Genomic DNA, 18,513 nt, shown 5'->3' with positions numbered 1-18,513 from the left:
CTGTAGGTTTTCTATGTTTCTATAATGCTAGATTTATTCAATGTCTTGGTGGGTTCACACCTGGAGTACGTGTGTGCTATTCTGGTTACCTTCCCTAAGCAGAATACACCCAAAACAGGAGGTCTGCATCAAAGGTTCATGTGACTTATTCCTGAGAGAGTAGGATTGTCAAATGAGAGATTAATTGACCAGGCTTCTATACACTTGAGTTCAGGAGAATGAGAACGGATTTCACTGAAAAAGAGCAAGAGGCCTCGTTGCTGAATATATTTAAGGAGGAGATGGGCTTCTTGCTACACAAATTATCAAGAAATATGAGTAAAAAGCAGGAACACGGTATTGAACCATGATTGTATTAAATGGTGGATCAGTTCGATGGACTAAATGACCGACTGCTGCCTCTATTATTTATGTCTCTATGTGTCTCATATGGGAAACGTCTTCTGATACATCCCTTCCAGTGAAAGCTGGCACTTCACTGGGACAGTTTATGTAAAGCATTCACTGGGCCTTCTAATTCCCAAACTGAGAATCACCGATTACAAGCACGTTCCAACACTATCGTCATCAGAGTTTCAAAGGACATATTGGTCCATCTGAAAGCTGAGTCCTTTGAAGCCCTCAGACTCCAACTGAACAGAATAGACATCAACAGTAAATTTCACCATAGCATTCAGTACACCACGAACTGAAAAAAAAAAGGAATTTAAAGACCAGGACGTCGGACTTTGCCCAAAACTAATGGCTTACCAGTAGTGGTGATCTCTGCCCGGCTCTGAAGTCTGGAAAACCTGCAAACACTGGAAAGATAACGCTAATGTTTTCTTCACAAAATTCGTTAGAAATATCATCAAAAATGTGTAAATGTCCTGTTCCCAAGGCAATATTCCCAGCACTCAGGTCCTCATTAAGCTTAGCAGGCTGTATCAGGTAGGCTGCATCATTGGCACCTTCTCTATCATGGTATGAGAATAGCGGACAGAGGAAGAAGTTCAAGAACATTGTCATTGGGGATAAGAATTGACAATAAACTGGACTGGCCAAAGAACACTGGGGCTGTCTACAAGAAGGGTCAGAGCCGTCTCTATTTCCTGAGGAGACTGAGGTCCTTTAACATCTGCCAGACGATGCTGAGGATGTTCTACGAGTCTGTGGTGGCCAGTGCTATCATGTTTGCTGTTGTGTGCTGGGGCAGCAGGCTGAGGGTAGCACACACCAACAGAATCAACAAACTCATTCGTAAGGCCAGTGATGTTGTGGGGATGGAACTGGACTCTCTGACGGTGGTGTCTGAAAAGAGGATGCTGTCCAAGTTGCATGCCATCTTGGACAATGTCTCCCATCCACTACATAATGTACTGGGTGGGCACAGGAGTACATTCAGCCAGAGACTCATTCCACCGAGATGCTACACAGAGCGTCATAGGAAGTCATTCCTGCCTGTGGCCATCAAACTTTACAACTTCTCCCTTAGAGGGTCAGACACCCTGAGACAATAGACTGGTCCTGGACTTATTTCATAATTTACTGGCATAATTTACATATTACTATTTAACTATTTATGGTTTTATTATTATTTATTATTTATGGTGCAACTGTAATGAAAACCAGTTTCCCCCAGGATCAATAAAGTATGACTATGACTATGACTATCATCATCTCAAAAAGCTGTAACATCCCCACTAGTTCCTGGGAATTGCTAGCTCTTGACCTCCCAAGTGCGGATGGAGTTTCAGGGAAGCTAGGGGTCATGAACTGGGAGCACTGAGACCCTGGGTAAGGAACAAAAGTTCATCACCACACAGATAACCACCACCCCATCTCCTCATTCAGCTCTGTGAATGAGCCTACCTTTATAACATCGGCTTCATCAGCCACCTCAGAACCCACAGAACCTGAAGGGAAGCAGATCATTCTTGGTCCTGAGGGACTGCCTATTAAGAAGACATCCGAATGTACTTTGCAGCCAATGTTTGAAGTGCAGGAAATGCACCAATTTATCATCATTCAGTAAAATTCCACAAACCACAATGCAATGAAAAACTCAGCTGATCTGTCTTAGTTATGCTGGCTGTGGAACAAATATTTATCTTGGCACTGTCATTCTGTGAATTAATACCCTTGGATCCATTCTGTCCATTTGAGAGGGTAATCTGAAAGTCAATGCCCCAAACAGTACCTTGCTCTAAGGAGACAGACTGGATTAGGTGTCTAACACGGTTCTTTCAATAGCACCTGGTATCTTCATCCTATGCCCTTAAATGTTCTACCCAATTGCATTTCTGTCAAAAAATGCAATAACCAAAGAGTTAAAGAAAAACTCCACAAATATTTATCAGCTTCAAAGCTGGCGGTGTTTACCTTGAAGCTTCTTAGTCATAAGTAAACATTAGATAAATTCTGGCAGACTCTTAGCAGACCATATCCAGAAACGTGTATGTTACAAATGAATTATTCATGTTGGGATCAATTTAAGGACAGCTAAAGTTCAGCAATGGTGAATAAATAAAATGCACGAACATTCCTCAGATAAACTAAATTTAATGATTTCTTTCAAGGTGAAATCCCTGCAGCATGTAAAATATATTCTCAATACTTTCTGAACGGTCACACAACAGTTAAAAGTTGTAAGTTATCTACTCCAATGACACCACAGGTTACACAGTTGTAGTAACAGACAAATCACTACTGAAAAAGATTTTGTACAATTTACATTAAACTTGTTGAGAAGTATAATTAATTTATTTTTGCACTTTTTTCCAAGTGTACAAGGTTTAAATGGAAACGGAATAGCATTAAATGCCATGATACACATCACTGTATTATATCCCATGAGCTCTTTTCAGAGTTGTTGGTAATGACATGCTAACAGTACTTCTAATTAGCAAGATAATAGTTTGTTAGGTACACCTGTACACTGGCTCATTGATGGAAATGTCCCACTGGCTGCATCACCGTCTGGTATGGGGGGACTATTGCACAAGATCGAAGTAAGTTGCAGAAACTTGTAAAATTAGTCAGCTCCATCACGGGGAACAGCCTCCGCAGTATTCAAGACATCTTCAAGGAGTGGTGCCTTAGGAAGGTGGCATCCATTATTAAGGGCCCCCACCACCCAGGACATGCTCTCTTCACACTGTTACCATTAGGAAGGAGGTACAGAAGCCTGAAGGCACACACTCAGCAATTCAGGAACAGCCAACCACTTTCTACATAGGCACTGAACCCATGAATACTACCTCAGTATTTTTTATTCTGTTTTTTTTCTTTGCACTACTTATTTTACTTAACAATTTAATAAACATACAATATATGCACTTATTGTAATTCAGCTTTTGTTCTCTATATTTATTTATCGTGTATTTCATTGTTCTGCTGCCATAAAGTTAACAAATTTCACGACATATGCCGGAGATATTGAATCTGATTCTGATTCCAATATCTAACTAATCATGTGGCAGCAACTCAATGTATAAAAGCATGCAGGCGGGGTCAAGAGGTCCAGTTGCTGTTCAGACCAAATATCAGAATAGGGAAGGAATGTGATCTAAGTGACTTTGACCGTGGAATGGGAGTTGGTACCAGATGGGATGGATTGAGTACATCTGAAACTGCTGTTCACTCGGGATTTTCATGCACGGCAGTCTAGAGTTTACAGAGAATGGCACGACACACAAAAAAACATCCAGTGGACAGCAGTTCTGTGGGTGAAAGTACCTTGTTAAGAGAGAGGTCAGAGGAGAATGGCCAGACTGGTTCAAGCTGACAGGAAGATAACAGTAACTCAAATAACCATGTGGTACACAGTGATGTGCAGGACAGCATCCCTGAACAAACCACACATCGAACCTCGAAGTAGATGAGCTACAGCAGCAGTAGAAGACCATGAAAGTACACTCAGTGGCCACTATGTTTGGTAAATGAGGTAAATTATAAAATGGCCACTGGGTGTATATAGTCGGAACTTGTCTTGACAATGACAGACATTGATTGCTTTATTTTGCAAACTAAAATGAAGGATTAATGCTTAATATATTTTTATGTTTATTTATTCCTGAATGTGGGTATGTTGCCAAGGCAGCACTCCCTGGCCACCCCCATTGTTTGTCAATAAAGTTGTAAGGGGGTTTCGATTTTTATGTTACTGCGGAGGCTAATTAAAATGGCGTCTTTGTTATGTTAATCTGGGGAATGCGGCTTTGTTGTGTTAAACACTGAGAAAGTTTGCGCTATCAGTTTGTTTTTGCTTTAGAGTCTGATAAGAGAGTGCTATTAACCAATTGGGATAGTTGTTATGGTTTTGGTGTATTTGAAGATGCTGTTTGCGAGGGGGTTTTGGGGGAGAAGGCGGGAGAGCGAGACAGAGGATGGACGAGGTGCTGTGAGTCCGCTAACGGGGTCGGACCCCGAGCGGGACGTTCGGCGAGGAGACGGAGACGGAGACGGACTCGTGTGGAGCGTCTGGTCGACCACCGTTGTTGGTCCCAGGCGGCCGGTCGAGGTGGTCCGAGGGGGTCGCAGGGTGAAGAAGAAGGTCCTTGAGCTCCAACGGTTTTGTGCACGAAGAGATTGAACTTTGATAAGTGTGGCGCCTTTTATTTTCCTTTTATATTTTATTCTCTTTTAATTATATAGTTCCAGTAATATCTATGAACTGTAAATCATTTAATTGCATCTGGTGTATTGTCTGTTATTTGGGCGGGGTGGGGTACCTCACACAGCATCCACACAAACGAATTATCCAGTTTGGCGAGGCCGAGGCTGTTTCCCTAGACGACAGGGAGCCGAGCGACCCTGAGGGTGGCCAGTGGGGGCTACAAAGTAAATGGGATTGGCGTTTCATGAGCCAGACAGTGGAGGGACCAGTAGCTTCCTATCCCTGAATGATAGCAACTTTTACAATAATCATTGCATAACATTTTACAGCCCAACTGACTATTTATCTGTCACGTTTCTACTCAATTGTTAGAAAAGCTTGCCCTACTCTAACCAGACCCTGCTCTTTCCCAAAGGGCCTGTCTTTTCTTCCCTCCTTCGAGTATTGATCTAATTCACTTTCTAACATTAGTATTGAGCCAACTTGCTCCACCTATTGCAGCAATACATTCTAGATTACCGCAGTTAGGGAAATTAATCTCCCCTTCACCTCCTAACCTGAAACGTCCCTCGATTGATTTTTGCCTGTCCTGCTGAGATCCTCAAGCATTTTGTGTATCGCTCCAGATTCCCAACATCTGTCTTGTGTCTCCTCATCTCTTCTCTTACTCTTTCACCTATTACCATATTCTTACTAACCCCACTTCAGAAAACAATTTCTTCTGTTCATGCCGAATAATCTACATAACAGTAAACACCATTGTTAAATCCCATCACCCCACCACCCCCCTTGGCAAGAAGGATAACAAAGTCAGTTTCTCCAGCCTTTCTAGAGAACCACAGTTCCACATCTGAGGTACCAGCCCCTCAAATCCACTTCACACCTTCAAACAAAGCCTTAACATCATTCTTAAATGCAATGCTCGGTATTGAACACCGAACTCCTGCTAAGGTTTAGCAATGCAGATTAAGCAAACAATCAATAATGAGTTCTCTAGCCTGTTCTGTAATCTTCAAATCTTCTGTCTCAGGTCAAGAATGATCCAGTTTTGATGACTCTTAAAACAAAGATTATTTAAATACGTGCAGTAAAATATTGCATCGGGAGGATTTATGGTAAATAGGCTGTGTTCCACAGCAATTAACCTCCCCTTCATTCCTTGTCTTTCAGTGACTACTGCATCTTTAAATCTGTAATAAAGTCTGAAGTTGACAGCTGGGAATTTTTAAGCTTGGTTGGGTGGAGGGGTGTGGTAGAAGTACAATTATTTTGTGCTTGTTTACAGAAAAATTCTCACTGTAATATTCCAAGTGAGTTAGTTGGATCTTTCCCTTCCCCCATATTCACGGTTCATTCCTGTTAATTGTGGAAATTAGCCTTCTTAGCATTGGGAGTGGAAGGAGACAGAGAACAGGTTGCCTGGGTGGTGGGGGTGGGAGTATGGAGACCAGCAGCAGAAATCCGTGACTCAATTCTCCCTCTCCACCTGCCACCACATGAATTTAAAACATCTCTTTGTAGAGGGATATCTGTATGTAGCAGCCTACAGGAATGCATGTGAGGCCAAGCTGGAGTGACATGCTCTGTTTCCCCTTTCATGCCAGTGAGCTGAATGCAGCAGACATCATTATAATATGCACTTAGAGAGAACTGAGATACTCGGAATCTCTGGAGACTGCAAATGTACAACATCCTGATGGAGAAGGGAACAGGGGAAAGCCACTCAGCCCCTCAAATTGGACACCTTCACAGCGATTGCGCAACCACCAACTGCGACGCCAGCCTTGAACTCCAGGCCGGGTCTTCAAGTGCTGCTGTTGTGACTCCCGTCTCCCCTTCCCCCACCACCACTCCGCAGCCCCGTCTTCCTCAGATCCCACCGTCAACTCCTGGGCCCTCAGAGGCTCCATCTTCTTCTCACCCCAACCCTCCCCTCTCCATTGACACCCCCAGCCCCTCTGCTCCCGCCTCTGATCCCAGCTCTCAAGATTCCAGCCTTGAACTCCAGGCTGGGTCTTTATGTGCTGCTGTTGTGACTCCCGTCTCCCCTTCTCCCACCACCACTCCGCAGCCCCGTCTCCCTCAGATCCCACCGTCAGCTCCTGGGCCCTCAGAGGCTCCATCTTCTTCTCACCCCAACCCTCCCTTCTCCATTGACACCCCCAGCCTCCCCCCTCCCTCCTCTGATCCCAGCTCTCATCCGTGCCGGGTCTTTACCATCCCCCCCGACCTTCAACTGTCGGAGGCAAAAAGCTCTGTTCTCAGTAAGGGCCTCACCTTTGTCCCCCTTCGCCCACACCTCAGCGAGTTCCGTGTTCGCCACGATGCGGAACTTTTCTTCCGCCGTCTCCGTCTCCGAGCCTACTTCTTCGGCAAGGACTCTTCCACCCCCACCGATGACCCCTTCTCCCGTCTTCAACCCTCCTCTTCTTCATGGACACCCCGCTCTGGTCTTCTGCCTGCTCTGGATCTCTTTATTGCTAACTGCCGACGGGACATCAACCGTCTCGACTTCACCGCACCTTGTCCCCATTCCAACCTCACTCCTTCGGAACGCTCTGCTCTCCACTCCCTCCGCACTAATCCTAACCTTATTATTAAACCCGCCGATAAGGGGGGGTGCTGTTGTAGTCTGGCGTACTGACCTCTACCTTGCCGAGGCACAGCGACAACTCGCGGATACCTCCTCTTATTTACCCCTCGATCGTGACCCCACTAAGGAGCACCAGGCCATTGTCTCCCACACCATCACCGACTTTATCTGCCCATCCACTGCTACCAACCTTATACTTCCCACACCCCGCACTTCCCGTTTCTACCTCCTACCCAAGATCCACAAACCTGCCTGTCCTGGCCGACCCATTGTCTCAGCTTGCTCCTGCCCCACTGAACTCATTTCTGCATACCTCGACACTGTTTTATCACCCCTTGTTCAATCCCTTCCGACCCATGTTCGTGACATTTCTCACGCTCTTAAACTTTTCGATGATTTTATGTTCCCTGGCCCCCACCGCTTTATTTTCACCATGGATGTCCAGACCTTATATACTTCCATCCCCCATCAGGAAGGTCTCAAAGCTCTACGCTTCTTTTTGGATTCCAGACCTAATCAGTTCCCCTCTACCACCACTCTGCTCCGTCTAGCGGAATTAGTCCTTACTCTTAATAACTTCTCCTTTGGCTCCTCCCACTTCCTCCAAACTAAAGGTGTAGCTATGGGCACCCGTATGGGTCCTAGCTATGCCTGCCTTTTTGTTGGCTTTGTGGAACAATCTATGTTCCGTGCCTATTCTGGTATCTGTCCCCCACTTTTCCTTCGCTGCATCGACGACTGCGTTGGCGCTGCTTCCTGCACGCATGCAGAACTCGTTGACTTTATTCACTTTGCCTCCAACTTTCACCCTGCCCTCAAGCTTACCTGGTCCATTTCTGACACCTCCCTCCCCTTTCTAGATCTTTCTGTCTCTGTCTCTGGAGACAGCTTATCCACTGATGTCTACTATAAGCCTACTGACTCTCACAGCTATCTGGACTATTCCTCTTCTCACCCTGTCTCCTGCAAAAACGCCATCCCCTTCTCGCAATTCCTCCGTCTCCGCCGCATCTGCTCTCAGGATGAGGCTTTTCATTCTAGGACGAGGGAGATGTCTTCCTTTTTTAAAGAAAGGGGCTTCCCTTCCTCCACTGTCAACTCTGCCCTTAAACGCATCTCCCCCATTTCACATACATCTGCTGTCCCTCCATCCTCCCGCCACCCCACTAGGAATAGGATTCCCCTGGTCCTCACCTACCGCCCCACCAGCCTCTGGGTCCAACATATTATTCTCCGTAACTTCCACCACCTCCAACGGGATCCCACCACTAAGCACATCTTTCCCTCCCCGCCTCTCTCTGCATTCCACAGGGATCGCTCCCTACACAACTCCTTTGTCCATTCGTCCCCCCCCATCCCTCCCCACTGATCTCCCTCCTGGCACTTATCCGTGTAAGCGGAACAAGTGCTACACATGCCCTTACACTTCCTCCCTTACCACCATTCAGGGCCCCAAACAGTCCTTCCAGGTGAGGCATCACTTCACCTGTGAGTCGACTGGGGTGATATACTGCGTCCGGTGCTCCCGATGTGGCCTTTTATATATTGGTGAGACCCGACGCAGACTGGGAGACCGCTTTGCTGAACATCTACGCTCTGTCCGCCAGAGAAAGCAGGATCTCCCAGTGGCCACACATTTTAATTCCACATCCCATTCCCATTCTGACATGTCTATCCACGGCCTCCTCTACTGTAAAGATGAAGCCACACTCAGGTTGGAGGAACAACACCTTATATTCCGTCTGGGTAGCCTCCAACCTGATGGCATGAACATCGACTTCTCTAACTTCTGCTAAGGCCCCACCTCCCCCTCGTACCCCATCTGTTACTCATTTTTATGCACACATTCTTTCTCTCACTCTCCTTTTTCTCCCTCTGTCCCTCTGAATATACCTCTTGCCCATCCTCTGGGTCCCCCCCCCTTGTCTTTCTTCCCGGACCTCCTGTCCCATGATCCTCTCGTATCCCCTTTTGCCTATCACCTGTCCAGCTCTTGGCTCTATCCCTCCCCCTCCTGTCTTCTCCTATCATTTTGGATCTCCCCCTCCCCCTCCAACTTTCAAATCCCTTACTCACTCTTCCTTCAGTTAGTCCTGACGAAGGGTCTCGGCCTGAAACGTCGACTGCACCTCTTCCTACAGATGCTGCTTGGCCTGCTGCGTTCACCAGCAACTTTGATGTGTGTTCCTCAAATTGACTCACCAGTCAATCAAGTCAATGACCTAATCCCATATATCCCTATCCCTCCGTACCCTTGTCCAACAAATACTTATCAGTATAATATTTAAAATATAATATTTATCAACTTCAGACCTAAGAGCTCCAAATGACCCACCCGTATTTCTCCTCCTGGAGAACTGATTTCCACATATCTGAAACCCACTTTGTTGAAGACGAATGTTCCTCCTGATTTTATGATGATATCTCTTCATTTTTGACTCCTCGATAAAAAGAAAGAAGTATCTAATCTGTTAGATCTTGGAATTCATCCTCTGGGGCGGAATGCTACGCTTTTCCAGCATTTCTGTCGACTCTTTTTGGAGCAAATTATCAAAGTGGAAATGATAAAAAAGTATAAACAACCCTATCAGATTACAAGTTCAATCTTCTATTAGCCAGACTGCTCACAGGTCAAGTTTATGCTGGTCATCAACATCAGTCTGATTCTTCCTGTCCAGTTGTTCATCTGCCACGATTTTGACCTCATAAATGCTGATGTTATCACAGAATGAATCTAAGCAAAAGTTCTAACAGTGATTTGTGATCATTCCAATCTACGAAAGAGTCAGAGAATGAGTATTTCTTGTACAGCTTCAGTGAATTTTCTGTATGAGAAAACAATACAATTTCATTGCAGCAAAACCAAAACACTTACCCAAGTCACTCAGTAAACAGGTCTTCTCAGCTCCAGATATTGCTCCAAGTTCTCCTCAGCCTTCTTCCCTTTGATCAGGCCAGATGAATACAGGATGTGAACATTAACCCTTCAGGTGGAAAAGCAAAAACACAAATCAAACTTTAAATGAATGTCCTTGATGTTCTGTAGGGTGATGACAAGCACCACCTCTTTCCACATGAACAGCTGGAAGCTGCACTTTGTTCCCATTCATAGCGGACTAACTCATCCGTGATCGGAGCATCATTCTGATCCAATCACAGTGATCCTAAATCTGCTCCCATTGTCCAGGGATCTTAACCAAACACAAGCTAAATCTAAACAGAATATTTTCAGGCAAGCCAATGATGGTGTTTATCAGCCTTTAGTGCCAGTGAATCTTCTATGACAAACTGCAGTGCAGTTTGTTCAAAAATAACAGACCTTTATAAAAACCCCTTCAACATATTAAAGCAGTGGTGCAAAACTTTATTACAGCATCAGACAATCTGAATCATTTATAGAGGTTCTCACATGAAATATGCTTCATCCAACATATGCAGATACCAGTATCTAGTGTGATATAAATGAAAACACAAAGCCTGGTTTTATTAACTGCTGAATATTTCTAATGTAATTTCTAGCCTTGATCAGTGCTGGAGATTTAATAATATTCTGGGACTACATCCAAACAGTATATGATCACCAATGTTAAAATACTTGTTGCTTTACAAGTACTTTAGTAATTAAAATGCAACTCATTGTTCTTCCTCTTACCAAAGCGCATACTTGTCATTAATTTAGATTTCAGAGCAGTTGACTTTGCCCTCAGAACCTCTACAGTTACCAAATCAGGCTATGGAGAATTTTCCAATCTTCTGTTTGCTCTGGATACACAGAAGGTGCTGGAAGAATTCAGCAAGTCAGGCAGCATCTTTGGAGGGGAATAAACAGTTGAAGTTTTGGGCTATGTTGCTGGCTTTATGTGTGTTGCTCAAGCATTTTGTGTGTGTGCATTGTTCTAGATTTTTAGCATATACAGAATCTCTTCTTGCGTCTTCCATTTGCTCTGCACTCTACACATCAGCCTAGAATATATATTCATGAGCACGTGGTTTTTAGAATTTACAGTACCTATAGCACGACTATCACTACCATCAGGGAAGAGGTACAGAAACCTGAAGACATACATTCAATGTTTTAGGAACAATTTCTTCCACTCTGCCATCAAAGTTCTGAACTGTCCATAAACCCATAAACACTGCTTCACTATTCCTCTTTTATTACTGCCCTTCAAGCTGCACCATGCAGCAACCCCTGATTTAACTGTAGCCTAACCACGGAACAATTTACAATGACAAACTAACCTACCAACCAGAGGGAGGGATGAACCCAGAGCAAACCCACTCAGGCACAGGGAGAGTGTACAAACTCCTTACAGGCAGTGGCGGGAATTGAACCCTGGTTGCCTGTACTGTAAACCATTGTGCTAACCACTATGCTACCTTGCCACCCTATTGTAACTTATGGTAATGTTTCATGACTTACAATGTACTGCTGCCAAATAACAACAAATTGCATGGCATATGTCAGTGATTGATCCGGAATCAATCCGAATGATCACCATATCAATTGTTTCTGATTGTTGTGGAACCCATGCACTGTATCTTGGCACCAAATTTCTAGCATCTAATATTCCTACAGCCCTGCTAGAGATTTTCAATCGTTGTTGAACAGTTTCATGACAAACATAATTTTGTGTTGCACAATGGTGTAGCTAATCATACTGCTGCCCTACACCACCAGAAATTCAGGTTCAATCCTAACCTCCACTGCTGTCTGAGTGAAGTTTTCAAGTCCTCCCTGTGGCAGTACGAGTTTACATTGGCAACCTAAAGACATACAGACCAGTAGGCAAATTGTTCGGTGAGTACCAATTTGTCTACCAGCCTGTATGTCTTCAGTGGTCGAATCTGGGGGGTGGGAATTGATGATAGTGTGGGGAGAATAAAATAAGATTAAAGTAGGATTAGTGCGAACAGCTGTCATGGTGCCATGGTCTTGGGGGATGACGGGCCTGATTTCATTGGTGTATGAGTCTATGACCAGATACAGACTGCTCAATTTTATCACATTTTACATAAGTACCATGCTAACATTGAGAAATCAAATTCAAGGTCCAGAGAGTTTACAAGAGGAGGCAGGAAGTGCTTTCTCCGGCAGTTAAATGTTGAGTTCTATGGGTGTATTCATGGTGACAAGGCTGTTTAATCCCTCAACCCCCACACATCTGTGGGTACCCATAATACATCCCAGACATTCCGTCTTCTCAACTTTCCCACTGGGCAGAAAATACAAAAGCTTGAAAGAACACAAGTACGGTAAAATGGAATATTGTCCTTACAATCTACCTCATTACAAGCTTGCACTTCACTGTCCACCTTCTCTGTAGCTGTTACACTTTATCGAGCATTGCTGTTGTTTCATGTGTTCTACTTCAGTTGGCTGTGAAATGATTCAATCTGTATGCACAGCGTGCAAGACTAGTTTTCACTGTATCTCAGTAAATGTGACAATAATAACACCATTAATGCCAAATGGGGAATTCAGAGAACGTCAAGACAAGGGGCAACAACATGTTCATCTGCAAACAAGCTACCACCAGACTTTTCAGGGACATCATATCCTTCCAACACATCTTGGATAAACAATATATAGTACTTCTGCCTCAGGGTTTCCAAGGGTAATTCTATGGAGATATGTGACATTCTGAAAGAAGATATTCAGCCATAATAAAGTTAGCTCTCTCAATGAAAATCAGGGCCATGTTGAGTCCTACCAATGGTCCAGATCCTCTTGTCAATTGGTTAAAGATTTCTGTTAGTGCTTAGGAGGCCATGATTCAATAATAAAATCCCTGGAGGTGAATATCTTAGTTCCAAGAAAATATCATCCCCACTGCCATCAGATATCTGAAAGGACATTGAACCCATGAACACTATGTCACTACTTTCCCATTGCACTGATTATTTCATTTCAAGGTTGTATAATTTATACATTCTTTGATAATAAATGCAATTTGAACTTACTCTTTTATCTATTTATCTAAATATATATATGAGACAGAGATCTATATAGATAGATTAAATATCACCAGCGTATGTCATGAAATTTGTTGATATGTGGCAGCAGTACATTGTAATACACAATAATAAAAACTGAGTTCAATAAGTAAATCTATCTATCTATATAGATTTACTTATTGAATACACAGTTTGCCACATATCAACAAATTTCATGGCATGTGCCAGTGATATTAAACCTGATTCTGATTCTGAGGCGACTGAGCTGTCAAACATCTTCCCTATCTGCAGAGATGGATTCAGGAGATGGGTAAAGACCACGTCTCAACTTGTCTGGCTCCCAAAGCCAACTAATAGTCCCATCAGAGCTATAGAGCTCTGCTATAGTCGGAGCAGTACAAGCCCCATTAGCATTGTAAAAACACACCACCGGGGCTTTTACGAGTAAGATGTGGGACCTTGCATCATTCTGAGGGAGTTGTCTGGTGCAGACTGGTGTAGAGATTTCACCGTGCCATGCTCCAGACTGTGGCCGACGCTGGAGGAAGAGCAACCAGGAGAACGAGATCCCAAAGGAGCAAGAGGAGCAGAAAAACAAGAGGGGGGAAATCTGGCAGGACACCATCTCCCTTCAACCCCAGGAAGCAACACAAAGGTGGCACTGACAATATGTCCCGTCAAGAACTCCCTGATATAGAGATGCTTTGCAAAAGAACTCTGCTAAGTCATTACCCCCAGTCCAGACAGTGACACTCTTCACACTCCAGCCCTTAATGGCCACACCCTTCACCCTGAGTTGGCTGGCAAAGAATAGAAATTTTTAACCAATTGGCAAGAGGATCTGGATCATTGATAGGAGTCAATATGGCCCCGATTTTCACTGACTGAGCTAACTTTATTATGGCTGAATGTCTTCTTGCAGAATGTCACATATCTCCATGGCATTAGCCTTGAGAACCCTGTGGCAGAAATACTGTATAGACATTAATACTTACATACCTCCTATACAGGACCTTCTGCACCAACTATAACACAACAATGAGCAAATCCCCGGTCCAGGTACTTAAAGTAGCTCTCTTCAGCAATATCTTGTGAGGTCATGAAATGTTATCTATACATTACTTAAAACAATGAGAATTCTCACATCGGGACTCACTTCCTGCCCAGATCTTCATGTGGTGGCTCTGCACATTCTCCTCACGCCCAGCTCAAAGGATCTCCCTCTGACGTGGCTGCCTCAGGACTTCCATGACACCTTCTAGGAGCTCCCTCCTTACTGTCCTCCCTGCCATGACATTCATTATATGTTGCTGCTACCTGGTTACCACAAGGAGTGTGGGTGTGAAGGCTGATTTATACTTCTGCGTACTAGCTTACAAGTGGCCTACGCCGTTGTGAGCATTTATACGTGAGCATTGGTGTGTCTGCGTCGCTCTGCAATTTACCCCCAAAACGCTAGTTGGCGGTGGGGTTTCTATGCCACTGTGTTGAGTTTCTTCACGTTGAAACTCAACACGAAGAAACTCAAACTTCAAACAATGGCGACTGAAACTGAAGGAGGGTGAACTTTCTGTGCTTGTCCGGCCACTGAGAGACATGGACGAAGAAATGCATTTCAAATATTTTCGGATGTTGGCAGGTAGGTTTGACGATTTGGTTCATCGTCTCCAACCATTTATTTCGCATCAGTGTACGCACAGTGTACTCAGAGACTGGCAATCACCATTCGAGCTTTAGCTTCAGGTGGAAGTCAACAGGCTGTAGCAGCTAGCTACAAACTGGCGTCAAGCACAGGGTCCTCCATAATTCCGGAGGTCTGTAAAGCTTTATGGAAAGCATTGCAGCCAGAGTTCCTTCAGTCGCCCAATGGGAAGCTATTGCAGCGTAGGAGGAAATGCGATGCTACCAAGTGGACCAAACACAGTTGTTGCGGTCTGCGTCGCCGCGACGTATAGTTACATTTTTGAGGAGGTGCGCGTCAGGCTATGGCGTAGGGTTTGGCATAGGGTACGCGGCTAGGCCGTGCCTACGGTGTCGATTTGATGCAGAAGTATAAATTGGCCTTGAGTCTAATGCCTCCCTGTTGGAATGTCAGAAGCTGCTTCCAAGTGAACCTGATCCCATCGGGAAGCATGCAGCTTCTGTCTTAGTGCATGCCTCTGAACGTAATTAGTTTCTTCAGTCTTTTTAGCTAACTTAATTTCTCTGATGCGATACATAAAGTGGATTTCACACACAATGAGGTGAAATCTAAAGTCTGTGCAGTTATCTCCTCAACCCCAAGAGATCAGTCAGAGTCTTGTCTCCCTTTCTCTTCACCATTTACACCTCGGACTTCAACTACTGCACAGAGTCTTGTCATCTTCAGAAGTTTTCGGATGACTCTACCATAGTTGGATGCATCAGCAAGGGAGATGAGGTTGCGTACAGGTCTACGGTAGGAAACTTTGTCACATGGCGTGAGTAGAGTTATCTGCAGCTTAATGTGGAAAAGACTAAGGAGCTGGTGGTAGACCTGAGGAGAGCTAAGGTACCGGTGACCCCTGTTTCCATCCAAGGGGTGAGTGTGGACATGGTGGAGGATTACACATACCTGAGGATACAAATTGACAATAAACTGGACTGGTCTAAGAACACTGAGGCTGTCTACAAGAAGGGTCAGAACCGTCTCTATTTCCTGAGGGGACTGAGGTCCTTTAACATCTGCCGGACGATGCTGAGGATGTTCTACCAGTCTGGGGTGGCCAGTGCTATCATGTTTGCTGTTGTGTGCTGGGGCAGCAGGCTGAGGGTAGCAGACACCAACAGAATCAACAAACTCATTTGTAAGGCCAGTGGTGTTGTGGGGATGGAACTGGACTCTCTCACGGTGGTGTCTGAAAAGAGGATGCTGTCTAAGTTGCATGCCATCTTGGTCAATGTCTCCCATCCACTACAGAATGTACTGGGTGGGCACAGGAGTACATTCAGCCAGAGACTCATTCCTCCAAGATGCAGCACAGAGCGTCATAGGAAGTCATTCCTGCCTGTGGCCATCAAACTTTACAACTCCTCCCTGGGAGGGTCAGACACCCTGAGCCGATAGGCTGGTCCTGGATTTATTTCGTCATTTACTAGTATAATTTACATATTACTATTTAACTATTTATGGTTCTATTACTATTTATTATTTATGGTACAACTGTAATGAAAACCAATTTCCCCCGGGATCAATAAAGTATGACTATGACTATGTATAAAATTTAAACCTCACCCATATGCATCCTGTCCACAATCAATCTGAACCAAACCCAAGATGGAGTTGATCTGAACCCAACACATCGTGCTGGTAGTCAGGCTCTGCTCCCCCAAAGCTTCACTCCTCACAAACCATGTTTCTGAACTTACCCAGCCAATTTAAATAAAAGTTGTACCACTTGTAGAGTTGCTATCCTCAGAGCTGGTGACCCCAGTTCGAAACTGATCTCCGGGGCACTGTCTGTGCAAAGTCTGTGACCATGTGGATTTCCTGCAGGCACACTGGTTTCCCCTCACACCCCAAAGATGTGCAGATTAATGGGTCAATGTAAATTGTCCCTAGTATATGAGTGGGCAGTAGAATCGTTGGGGGTGGGAGGAGGCAGTTAATGTGAATGCTGGAAGAGTAGATGTGAGGGAAAATTAATTTTCTCAGAGCTTAATGGATCAAATGGCCTTTGATGTTGCAAGCAAATATGGAAATATAAAAGAATTGGGGATCATCAAACAATCAAAGGGCTGCCACTGTTGTCAAAGTTCAAAGTAAATTTTTTTTAATCAAATATGTTACCAGATTCTGCTTCGAGATTCACTTCTTGCAGGCATTTACAGGGGAAAAATACAATAGGATTTTATAAAAAAAAGAACTAACTAAATAAACACAAACACATTATTTAGAACACATCTATAAACTTGCAATATCATGCCACGGGGTGGACATTTTGCAAGACAAAAAGCTAACAATGTAAAATCAAAGACATGACCAAGCACACGTTTGTAAACTCGCAGGTGTGGATGAGGGCTGTCAAATTGGAAGCAGGTGACACACCTTTCACTGAAAGAGCCTAGTTTTCCCAGAGTTCCCTGCAGGGCGACAATGTTTGTGCAGACACCTCCAGGTCTAGTTCTGCCAGCCTCCTCCTCCTCTCCTGCTCCACTTCTCCCTCCCTTGCCCACAGAAATTTACAGTAACAGCACTAACTCTGTGCTGCAGGATGGGACAGGGCCGTCCCAAATCAACCAGTTACAAAAGGCAATTATGTAAATCTGGAACTACACTGCTGGCAGAGGTAAACTTGCGTTAATCTCAATTTTGCTTTAACACCCTCACACATGCAATCTTCCAGTAGCCTATCCACATGCTGAGACTCCGATCAATAGCACGAATATGTAATCAGCATTCACATAAGCATGTCTGATTGAGGAGGCAGGAGATTTCTCGAACTCTACCTGTGCCTCTCTGGAAACTGCTCTGACCAGCTGTGCAGTCAGCAAACCTGCAATGTCTTGTTCTTTGCTTGGACAAAGTGTTAGACCCCTGTTTAACAGTAAGCAGAGCTTCTACTGTTTAAGTTATAGCTGTTGATTTCAGGACATTACTCTGAGATGCAAAACCAGCTCAGGACATCAGCTAACGATGCAAAGCTGAATTGTCAACAATGATCTTAGACCTTCTAACCTACCACAGGGTGAGGGAAATCTAAATAGAAATTAGATTTAACCCTTTCTTTTAATAAGCAAAACTCTCAGAGTTAAATGGGTGGTAAAAAAAAATGTAAAGTTAACAACAGGTAGTTGATGGTCAGCAGGGATTCAATAGGCTGAAGAGCATGGTTCATGACTCTACTTGTGGTCCAAGACCCTTCATCAGATCTCTGGGTTTTGAGTTCAGGATTCTGAGGGCCCCATACCTGAATCACTAATTGGTCAGTATTAAAATAATTTTTTTCTGCAGATGCTGCCATATTACTGTCTTATTATTGCAGATTTCCAGCATGTGCAGATTTTCGATTTTCAATGGGGTAAGCTCCAGAGCCCAAGTAGAGTGGTTTGATTCAAGTGTGTAGCATCAGCAATTAACCCATGTTGAATTTCTAAACACAAAACAGCTTCCCTAGGAATGACCCTATGCGTACCTGAAGATTCATCACAATTCTTTACCGGGACATGCTAATTTAATTAAAAAGAGCACATCTCACATATTGCTCCAATACTGTCTAACACATGTACCTGACACCAGTACAAAAATGCACGAGAGGCAAAAGTAAGCATATTGTGCAAAGTCACAGAACAGATTTCACTTCTCGTAGTTCAAAGTTTAGTGAAAATACTGTGAATGATTACCAGC

At 44.2% G+C, this 18,513-nt stretch overlaps 1 protein-coding gene across 6 annotated transcripts in view; it reads right to left on the bottom strand.

Annotated features, from left to right (window-relative positions):
- Positions 1-18,513, bottom strand: part of sema4ba (sema domain, immunoglobulin domain (Ig), transmembrane domain (TM) and short cytoplasmic domain, (semaphorin) 4Ba) — a 462,752-nt gene that overhangs the window by 290,107 nt on the left and 154,132 nt on the right. For all 6 annotated transcript variants that reach the window (XM_063065887.1, XM_063065890.1, XM_063065888.1 and 3 more), the window contains exon 2: positions 10,066-10,174. The gene's annotated coding sequence lies outside the window, so the exon portion shown is untranslated. The remainder of the gene's footprint in view (positions 1-10,065; positions 10,175-18,513) is intronic.

This window comes from Mobula hypostoma, chromosome 13, assembly GCF_963921235.1.
Source record: "Mobula hypostoma chromosome 13, sMobHyp1.1, whole genome shotgun sequence".
In the NCBI taxonomy this organism is placed as follows: Eukaryota; Metazoa; Chordata; class Chondrichthyes; order Myliobatiformes; family Myliobatidae; genus Mobula; species Mobula hypostoma.
The sequence above is the reverse complement of the archived record's forward strand: the minus strand, read 5'-3'. Positions and strand labels throughout refer to the sequence as shown.